General features: G+C 41.2%; 1 non-coding gene across 1 annotated transcript; it reads right to left on the bottom strand.

Annotated features, from left to right (window-relative positions):
- Positions 1 to 1,888: 1,888 nt before the first annotated feature.
- LOC140851412 (small nucleolar RNA R71) lies at positions 1,889 to 1,994 on the bottom strand. Its single transcript, XR_012134165.1, has one exon. It is a non-coding gene; the product is annotated as a small nucleolar RNA R71 (small nucleolar RNA).
- Between the last annotated feature and the right edge of the window lie 9,019 nt (positions 1,995 to 11,013).

Below are 11,013 nucleotides of genomic sequence, written 5' to 3'. Positions count from 1 at the left end.
CATTGGAGGGAGAGCCCAAAAATTCTTCTAGAGCCTTGCATAGAGGGATAGAAAGGGACTACTTCATGAGCAGCTAGGCTAGCAGTCTCGGGAGTGGAGAAGAAATTTTATAACATCACAGAGATGGTTTATTGTTCTAAACTTTCTTGTATTTCTTTATATGCAATAAAGATTATGCTTTTTATTTAAATCGTCATGAGTTCTTTATTTGCTCTCCTTCATATACTTTTATTTATGCTTTCTTGTTAGATTAATATTAGGAACAACTTTTACTTTCCGGAGATGCGTCATGATCTACGAATACGGAGCGTGCCGAGGAAAGAAGAGTTGTTAACCTCGTACTTTTCGGAGACGCACCGTGATCTATGGATACGGAGCGTACCGAGGAAAGATAGATATTTTTTTAAGATTAATCGCATCTATTTAATTAAAAAAAAGAGATACAACTCTGCTAGTGCAAAATTAATTCAAAACTCCTGAGCTCTTTATTTTTTAATAACATCAATTTTAAGATAATCTATTTTCTAAATCAAAAACAACGCTTCTTTCTTTTATTTTGCAATCTCAACTTAGTCCAAGGTCCCTGAGGATACGAACTCGACTCATCCTACCTACGTAGTGAGTAGAGTTATTTTTGGTGCTATCAACGACTACGCATCAAATTTTGGCACCGTTGCTGGGGACCTTGGCACGGTTGAAAAAAAAAAAAAGCCACTAACATTTCATAACACTTAACTAAAATAGCGTAACCCCAAATATAAAAATTTCTAACTTGATTGGACACCTTGTTTCTTTACATCTCATCTCCATAATTAACTTTAAGGGCGCAACCCATTAACTAAGATAAGGTGGAGATTTGATCACCCTTCCTTGACCCACAAATCACTCCCTTGCATTTGCATAACCTAGACCTTAATCTAAAATCAACTAGACATCAGCCTTAGGAATTTTGAGCTCAATAGGATAAGAAAGCTCTAGAGTTGAACCGAGTGCGGATTGGTTAATTGCTCGGTGTCTAAGGCAAGTGGTTAAAGAAAGTGGTTTTCAATTGGTTCCGTTGACTGATCGGCCAACTCAGTTGGTGTCTAAGGAAAGCAACGAGCAGGGAACCTCCCACATCTTTCGCTTACCTGGCCGAGTCAGTTAGTCAGTCTTGAGCTTGGAGTGCTCAAAGGCGGTCTTGAAAGTTAGGAGCTGTCTAGATCTAAGTTAACCTTAGGATAGAGAGTCTATGCTTGTTTAAGTTGATTGCAATTAACATCTAAACATTAACTAATTTCTCCCTTTTCATAGATTTAAGATTCTTAAGTTCTTCTCTTTAGATTTTCTTCATTCTTTCTCACTTTATTATAAAAATATATATATTATAAAAAAAAAATTTTTTATGTTTGCTCTATAGTATAATTGTAAGGTTATGCTTGGTCGTAGATCGTTACGACCAGAAATCCAACCTTTTGATCCAGAAATAGAAAGAACCTTTAGAGCCAACAGACGTAAAAATATGGACCGAAATCAGGAGAATGATCCACCAAAGTAATTGAAGGAGTACTTTACTCCTTCCACATATACCTACTCTCCTTGTATTCAAGTGCCTCCTGTGGAGGCCACTCAATATGAAATTAAGTCCAGTATAATCCAAATGTTACCTTCATTTTATGGACTTAGTAATGAGGACCCTTATAAATATCTTGAAGAATTTTTTGAGATATGCTCAACTGTCAAAATTCACAACTTCTTCGATGATGCTCTTAGGTTAAAATTATTTCCTTTCTCACTTAAGGACAAAGCTAAATACTGGCTACATACTTTGGATTCCATGACTATATCAACCTGGGACTAGCTGCAAGGAGAGTTTCTCAAGAAATATTTTCTCATAGAAAAAACTAATCAAATAAGGAAAGCCATAACTAGTTTTTTCCAATTAGATGGAGAAATATTTCATGAAACATGGGAGAGATTAAAGGACCTTATTAAAAAATATCCCCACCATGCTGTACCCAAGTGGCAGTTAATCCAATATTTTTATGATGGGCTCTCTGAAAGACATCGATAAATGGTCGATGCATCATGCGGTGGGACATTCATGCTGAAAAGTGAGGATGAGGCATTGCAACTGTTTGAAATTTTAAGTGAAAATTTATTACATCATATGTCTGCCTTTATTAGAGATAAACCCATGTTAAACCCAAAGAGAGGTGGAATATATGAAGTAGAAAATGCCATAGATATCCATCATAAGGTAGATGAATTGTCCCAAAAATTAGATCGTCTTCTAAATACTGGATAATCTCCGATTCCACCTAACCCAATCCAAGAAGTTTGTGCATTGTGTGCAAGTCCGAACCATTTTGTTAGTGAATGCCCAGCCGCACCTCAATTTTCTGAGTTTGTGCACGAGCAGGTTCAGCAAGCTCAAGTCCAACAAGCTCGCAGACCAGGAAACGATCCATATTCGAACACTTATAACCCCGACTGGAGAAACCATCCAAATTTTTTCTGGAGACCACAACCAGTGGTTGGTCCTGCCACACCTCGACCTCAATATCAAGACCCAACATATAGGCATGGACCATACCATCAATTTCAAAATGTTCCTCAACCGTCTACTACTGGTCACAGCTCAGCTTTTGAGGAAAAAGTTCTGAAAGCACTAGAACGATTAGAAGTCAACACTCAGACCCTTAACTCCCACACACAATCCATTGCTAAGCTAGAGACCCAAATAGGTCAACTAGCGACTGCATTTAGTAGGAGGGAAGGAGGAAAATTACCTAGCCAACCCGAGAGCAACCCAAGAGGGCAATTTGTGATTGAGAGTTCTAATACCCCAGAAGTTTTTTCTGAACATGCCAAATCAATCATGACTCTGAGAAGTGGGAAGGTCATTGAACACACTAGTAAAACCAATGAGACCGACCCTAAACCTCTAACCGAATCCAAATCACCCAAGAACAAGGAGGACCTGAAAATAGAGAAGGAACCAACTGCACCGAAATCATCTTACTTGCCTAAAGCCCCATTTTCGGATGCCCTGAAAGCCCCTATTCCTACAGATAAGAAGGGAGGAAAACTCGATGAGATGTTGGAATTATTTAAGCAAGTTCAAATTAATCTTCCCCTTCTAGACGCAATCAAACAGGTCCCTGCTTATGCCAAATTTTTGAAGGATTTGTGCACCCAAAAAGTAAATCTAGATCATAAATCTCAAAGAAAGTATGCCTCACTGAACAGGCTAGTTCTGTCGTCCAGCATGCCACTCCTCCAAAGCTTAAGGACCCAGGAGCCCCCATCATTTTCTGTGTTATAGGAGATTATCACATTGAAAAAGCTCTTCTAGACTTAGGGGCAAGTGTGAATCTTTTACCTAGTTCGGTGTATGAACTTTTTGGATTCGGAGAACTAAAACCCACATCAGTCACACTGTAATTAGCCGATAGATCAATTAAGGAACCACGTGGAATGCTTGAGGATGTCTTGATCAAGGTAGATGAATTTTACTTTCCAGTTGATTTTTTGGTTCTCGACATGGAACTAAGTGGCAACCCTAGACAAATTTCCATTATCTTAGGATGATCCTTCCTAGCTACGACAAATGCATGCATTAATTATAGGACAGAAGTCATGGACGTATCATTTGGGAATAAGAAACTGAGATTGAATGTGTTTGGTGCTTCTCAAGGATCATCAATGGATAGTTGCTTCGAAGTAGATACACTGAAGACATTATAGAAGATGCAACACCCACAATTCTAGCACCAGACCCCTTAGGTACTTGCTTGGCTCACTTTGGAGTGTATGACTTTGAGGGATATATGAAAGAAGTTAACACCTTGTTGGATACACCACACGATAAAACCACTCCTCCATGGACAATCAAGTATGAGCCATTGCCCACCTTTTGTTGGTTTTATTGCATATGACGTCTGGCTGAAGATGTTAAACTTAGCGCTTTTTGGGAGGCAACCCAAATTTTTTTTATTTTATTTTAATTGATCTTCATTTTTTTAAGAAAAAAAGACTGCTCTGTATGGAAGAGTCTGTCAATAAACTTGATGTCTGGCTGAAGACGTAAAATTAGCGCTTGTTAGGAGGCAACCCAACGATTTCATATTTTTTTTACTTTACTGCAGTTGCAGGAATTTAGAACAAGAGCCTATTAATCAATGAAGCTATCTTCAACTTTCGAAGCAAAATTATCCCAGGTGCACTCTCTCCTTTTATTTTCTTTGCTTTCCTACTCCATTGAGGACAATGTAGATTAAGTTGGGGGGAGAATTAATCAAATCCTTGAGTATGGTCAGAAATAATTAGTTTTGTATATCCAAATTTTATTTTGATTAAGAGTCAATTAGGCATCCTAAATAATGAATGATTAATGGTCAAGATAATTTTAGAGATACTGAGGAATAATTATTAAGAAAATTCAATGAATGGTAAGGTTTAGACTAGACCAAATTTTAGAAGTGATTCTACAATCCTCTTCTTACTGATCTCAATAAAGAATCTGTTTCATGAGAAATTGAGTGGAAAGGTCAAGGTATGCAAAAATTCTCCTGAAAATTTACTTAAAAAAATAAAAAATAAAAAAAATAAAAACAACATTGGTTTTCTACTGAGTAACCGGGCCCTTTCGCCTAAGTAAGCGTTGAGGTTCGCGTAAAAAGGTAGGCAATGTTAAAAAATATATATATTAAGGGGACTAAATTGCAATAAGATAATAAACTTCTTTCCCATTAAGTTAGAGGATTTAAAGAGTAAAGTGGGGAGTTGGTGAAAGAAAAGCTCTGAAATTTCTTTAGTTAATACTCGCCACTAATTGGGTCAAATTGATAATCTAATGAAATATCTCTTTAATGGTCTGACCAAGTATCATCTACCTTTTGGGATGCCTAACCTAATTTTTGATTCAAGACCGAATCGGTACACAATGCTGATATATCTATTTTACTTGAGGACGAGCAAAATTCAAGTTGAGAGGTGTGATAAACATTTAATTTAAGTCATTTAAAGTAAAAAAATTATATTTAATTTATTTTATTTATTAAAAATTTGATGCTTCTTTTTATGTTTTACAGGAAAGATGATCGTCGATACAAAGAGTCTGATTCATAGATCAAAAAGACTCAAGTTTGAAGAAATTTGGACTTAAAATAAAATTAAAATAAAAGAAGGATGCATATGGTATTATAGAAAATGAAGATACTATGCAAGGAATCCAAAAGGATATAGATGTCATTGTGAAGAAATAAAAGTTTCTTTTTGGAATACAAAAAAGTTGTTTCACGTGGAATACGCCTGGGCACGCGAGTGGGCATGCGAGTGCGCGCACGTGAGCGCGTGGACGTGGGGCGGACGCGGTGCGGACGCAGCGTGGGCACGAGCGCGGGCACGGGTGCGGCATCGCGCGGGTGTGGGCACGCGGCAGACGGGTTCGTAGGAAGTTTTTGATGGCGATCGAACAGATACTTATTAAAGAAAAAAATTAATATTTAGAAATATTTTAAGAGGAAAGATTTGTATTTTTTTTAGTTCCACATCGAAAAATCATGTAAAACTCCTCTCTCCTAACACCTATAAAAAGATTTTTGTACTCCCATTGGAGGGAGAGCCCAGAAATTCTTCTAGAGCCTTGCATAGAGGGATAGAAAGGGACTACTTCATGAGCAGCTAGGCTAGCAGTCTCGGGAGTGGAGAAAAAATTTTGTAATGTCACAGAGATGGTTTATTGTTCTAAACTTTCTTATATTTCTTTATATGCAATAAAGATTATGCTTTTTATTTAAATCATCATGAGTTATTTATTTGCTCTCCTTCATATGCTTTTATTTATGCTTTCTTATTAGATTAATATTAGGAACAACTTTTACTTTCCGGAGACGCATCGTGATCTATGGATACGGAGCGTACCGAGGAAAGAAGAGTTGTTAACCTCATACTTTTCAGAGACGCACCGTGATTTATGGATACGGAGTGTGTCGAGGAAAGATAGATATTTTTTTTAAGATTAATCGCATCTATTTAATTAAAAAAAAGAGATATAACTCTGCTAGTGCAAAATTAATTCAAAACTCCTGAGCTCTTTATTTTCTAATAACATCAATTTTAAGATAATCTATTTTCTAAATCAAAAACAACACTTCTTTCTTTTATTTTACAATCTCAACTTAGTCCAAGGTCCCTGAGGATATGATCTTGACTCATCCTACCTACGTAGTGAGTAGAGTTAGTTTTGGTGCTATCAACGACTACGCATCAGAGCCCATAGGCAGAGGAGCCCGGACCATAGAGTTCGGTGGAGCTCCCCCCAAGGAAGGTTCCACAGCTACGCCCCTCTCAATGCTCCAAAAGCCCAAGTACTGATGCAGGTCAGGGAGTAGCTGCCAAGGCCGGAAAGAATGCGCACATACCCCGAGAAGCGTAACCCTAACAAGTTCTGCCTCTATCATCGTGACCATGGTCACGACACGGAGGAGTGTATTCAGCTCCGAGATGAGATCGAGGAGCTCATCAGATGAGGTTGGCTAGACAGATTCATCCGACGTCGGCCTGAAGGTAGGGAGGATCAGTCGAGGGCCCTACCACATCCAGAACCACCAAGGAGGGAAGAACAGCCTAAAGATCGGCCTCCAATCGAGATCATCAATACCGTCTCTAGAGGACCCCGACGGGGAGCAGCCAGTGGATCGATCGGACCGCCCAAGCGGCAGAGGACTGAAGAATCTATAACCTTTACTGAAGAAGATGCTAAGGAGATTCAATTCCCCCATAATGATGCAGTTGTAGTTTCTTTAAATATTGCTGACTATGATGTATGCCGCATTCTTGTTGATAGTGAAAGCTCTGTCGATATTTTGTTTTACGATGCATTCTCAAAAATATCCATTCTGGATGGTCGATTAGGGCCGATAAGCTCCCTGTTGGTAGGGTTCACTAGCGATGTTGTGCCGATGGAAGGAGTAATAACTTTAACCGTAGCTGCAGGTCGGTACCCGAAATAATCTAGAGTGCAAGTGAATTTTTTGGTAGTAAGGGCACTGTCTGCCTACAACGCAATACTCAGCCGACCTGGCCTCAACGCCCTCCAAGCTGTGGTATCGACCTACCATTTGAAATTGAAATTTCTTACTAGCCAAGGGGTCGGAGAGGTCAGAGGAGATCAAGTCCTGGCAAGACACTGCTATAACATAGCTCTACAAAGAAATGGTCAGTCTGACCCCTGTCCAGTTGATGGACTAGACACTCACGATGACCTTGCTGAAGAACAGGGTGAGCCGATTGAAGATCTTGTCTCAATTTCTTTGAATGATGGGAATGAGAAGCATGTGGTGAAGATCGGCTCCAACTTGGGAGAAGAGGTACGGATACAGCTCATCAATTTTCTACAAAAGAATGCGGATATTTTCACTTGGGTTCCGACGGACATGCCAAGGATTGATGCGAAAGTCATGGAACACCGTCTAGCTGTTGATCCCAAATATCGACCGATGAAGGAAAAAATTTGAGGTCATGCATCGAAAAGGTAGAAAGAAATAGCTGAGAAAGTTGATAAACTCCTGAAAGCCGGGTTCATCAGAGAAGTCATCTACCTGAACTGGATCTCCAATGTGGTTCTCGTCAAGAAGGCGAACAGCAAGTGGAGGATGTGCATAGACTTCAAAAAGCTAAACAAAGCCTGCCCGAAGGACAATTACCCTCTGCCCAGAATTGACCAATTAGTGGATACAACCTCGGGCCATGAGCTTCTCACTTTCATGGATGCATTTTTCGGCTACAATCAAATCAGGATGGCACCAGAGGATGAAGAAAAAACTGCTTTTATTACTAACCGTGATCTTTATTGTTACAGGATCATGCCTTTTGGCCTCAAAAATGCAGGGGTGACCTATCAACGACTGGTGAACAAGATCTTCAAAGAGCAGATCAATCGCAATATGGAGGTCTACGTGGACGACATGCTAGTAAAAAGTAAACCCTCAATGAACCACGTCGCCGACCTTGAGGAGACCTTCAGCATCCTCCGAAAATACAAGATGAAGCGAACCCAGTCAAGTGCACTTTTGGAGTAACCTCAGGAAAATTCTTGGGTTTTATAGTATCGAAGCATGGGATCGAAGTAAATCCGAAAAAGATTCATGCTATCCAGGAAATGACCACCCGAAAGACAATAAAGGAAGTTCAGCGCCTTACTGGGAGAGTAGCAGCTCTGAATCGCTTCGTCTCAAGATTGGCCGAACGGTGCCTACCTTTCTTTCAGACTCTCAAGTAGCCGAAGAATTTCTGTTGGACCATTGAATGTCAGCAGGTGTTTGAAGAATTGAAGAACTATCTCAGCTCACCTCCACTATTGGCAAAATTCGAACCTGGAGAGGAGCTATTCTTGTACCTGGCGGTCTCCCTTGTGGCTCTCGTAGTAGTTCTGGTTAAGAAAGAAGTAAAAATTTAATGGCCGATCTACTACATAAGTCGAGTATTGAGAGATGCCGAAATCAGGTATACTAAGTTAGAGAAACTAACTTACTACTTGTTGATTGCAGCTCGAAGGCTCCAACCTTACTTTCAAGGGCACACCATAACACTGCTCACCGACCAGCCGATTAAGGCAGTTCTGCATCGAGCGGATGCTTCCGGAAGGATAGCGAAATAGACAGTTGAGCTCACAAAATTCGACATCAACTATCGACCTCGGTCGATGATAAAAGCCTAGATATTAGTAGACTTCATAGTGGAATGCACTATCCCAGAAGAAGCCGAACTTGAGTGAGGTGAAACTGACAATCCAGGGCTCCAGTTGAACTCCCCTAAAGAAAGAACAGATCTTCCTGATGGTTTTTGGGCCCTCTATGTGGACGGTTCCTCCAACATGTCAGGTGCGGGGGCAGGCCTGATCTTGATCAATTCAGAAGGAATTATCACGGAGTACGCACTGCGCTTCGAATTTCCTGCGACAAATAACGGAGAAGAATATGAAGCTCTGATTACAGGACTGACGATCGCCAAAGAGTTAGAAGTAGATCGGCTCCAAGTCTACAGTGACTCCCAATTGGTGGTGGGACAAGTCAGCGAAAGCTATGAAGCTCGGGAGGACAGTATGGCCAAGTATCTCGAAAAGGTAAAAGAGATCATCCCTGCTTTCGGCAGCTTTGACATCAAGCAGATTTCAAGAGTAGAAAATATCAGGGCCGACCTTCTCTCCAAGTTGGCTACACTGGCTCCGGCTGAACTGCCCAAGGAAGTCTTCTTTGAAGTTCTGAAGTGCCCAAGTACGGAAGGACCGCAGCTTGTAATGGAGATCAGCCATGAACCTAGCTGGATTGACCCGTTGGTTGCATACCTCAAAGACGGGGTTCTTCCTCATGATGCAAAAGAAGCTCGAAAGCTTAGGAACCAGGCCTCTCAATATATCCTTTATGAAGGTAAGCTGTACAAGAGGTCATACTCTTTGCTCCTTCTGAAATGTCTTCGGCCTTTTGAAGCCGACTTTGCCTTGTAGGAGGTACATGAAGGAGTCTACAGAAGTCACCTAGGGGCCAGATCTTTATCCCACAAACTACTCTGACAAGGTTATTACTGGCCTACAATGTACTACGACTCTATCGAATATGTCAGAAAGTATGATCGGTGTCAGAGATATGCGAATATCCAAAGACAGCCTACCTCCAAACTTACACCCTTGAGTGCCCCATGGCCGTTTGCACAATGGGAGATGGATATCCTCGAACCTTTTTTCATGGCATCCGGGCAACGAAGTTCCTCCTGGTGACAATTGACTACTTCACCAAGTGGGTCGAAGCTGAACCTTTGGCAAAAATCATAGAAGCTAAAGTGCAGGACTTTGTCTAGAAGTCAATCATCTGTAGGTTCAGCTTACCCAGAACTCTCATTACTGATAATGGGACGATAATTTGCTGGAGCAAGGTTTGCTGAATTTTGTGAGGACTTAAACATCTCTCATAACTTCACGTCAGTATCCCATCCGCAGGCAAACGACTAAGCCGAGGTGACGAACAGGACTCTGTTGCAAGGAATCAAGGCGAGACTCGAAAAAGCAAAGGGAACTTGGGCAGATGAGCTTTATCATATGTTATGGACATACCGAACTATCCAAAGACTGCCCACAGGAGAGACCCCCTTTGCTTTAGCCTTCAGAACAGAAGCCATGATCCCGATCAAACTCAAGCTTCCGTCGGCACGAGTCGTGGCATTCGACGAGCAGCGTAACTCACAGGATCTCAAGGCCAACCTCGACTTGTTGGAAGAAAAGTGGGAGACAGCTCAAGTTCGGATGGTAACCTACAAGTAGAAAGCAGTCTGCTACTACAACTCCTGGGTCAAGAACAAAGCCTTCAGAGCAGAGGACTTAGTACTTTGGCGAGCTGCTATTTCACAACCTCAGAACCAAGGGAAACTTGCCCCGAACTGGGAAGGCCCGTATGAAGTCAAGGAAGTAATCTGGCCCGAAACATACTATCTAAAAGAGCTCGAAGGAGCAGACCTCCCGCGACCATGGAATTCGAAAAATTTACGAATGTATTACTAATAACTTTGCCTTAAATAAAAGTTTCATATTCGCATATCTTTTCTTTTGTCATGAGCTTATAACGACAGGGAGTAGCTCCTTCAGACAATCAAAATTAAGCATGTCAGGAACAAGAGGTGAATCTCGTCCTGACACAAACGAAGGCTCGGTTATTTAAAGATCGGATGGGGGGAGAGGCCCTTGCAACGGCCCTTATGCGCCCCCACAGCCATGTTAGGAACAAGAAGAGAACCTCGTCCTAATATGAGCAAGGTCGAAGGTCTGGTTATTTAGAGACCGGATGGGGGGAGAGGCCCTTGCAATGGCCCTTTTGTGCCCCCACAGCCTTGTTAGAAACAGGAGGAGAATCTCATCCTAACATGAGCAAGATCGAAGGTCCAGTTATTTAGAGACCGGATGGGGGGAGAGGCCCTTGCAACGGTCCTTATGCACCCCCACAGTTATGTTAGGAACAGGAGGAGAACCTTGTCCTAACA

Source organism: Elaeis guineensis, chromosome 8 (genome assembly GCF_000442705.2).
Source record: "Elaeis guineensis isolate ETL-2024a chromosome 8, EG11, whole genome shotgun sequence".
NCBI lineage: Eukaryota > Viridiplantae > Streptophyta > Magnoliopsida > Arecales > Arecaceae > Elaeis > Elaeis guineensis.
This window is presented reverse-complemented; position numbering and strand designations above follow the sequence as displayed.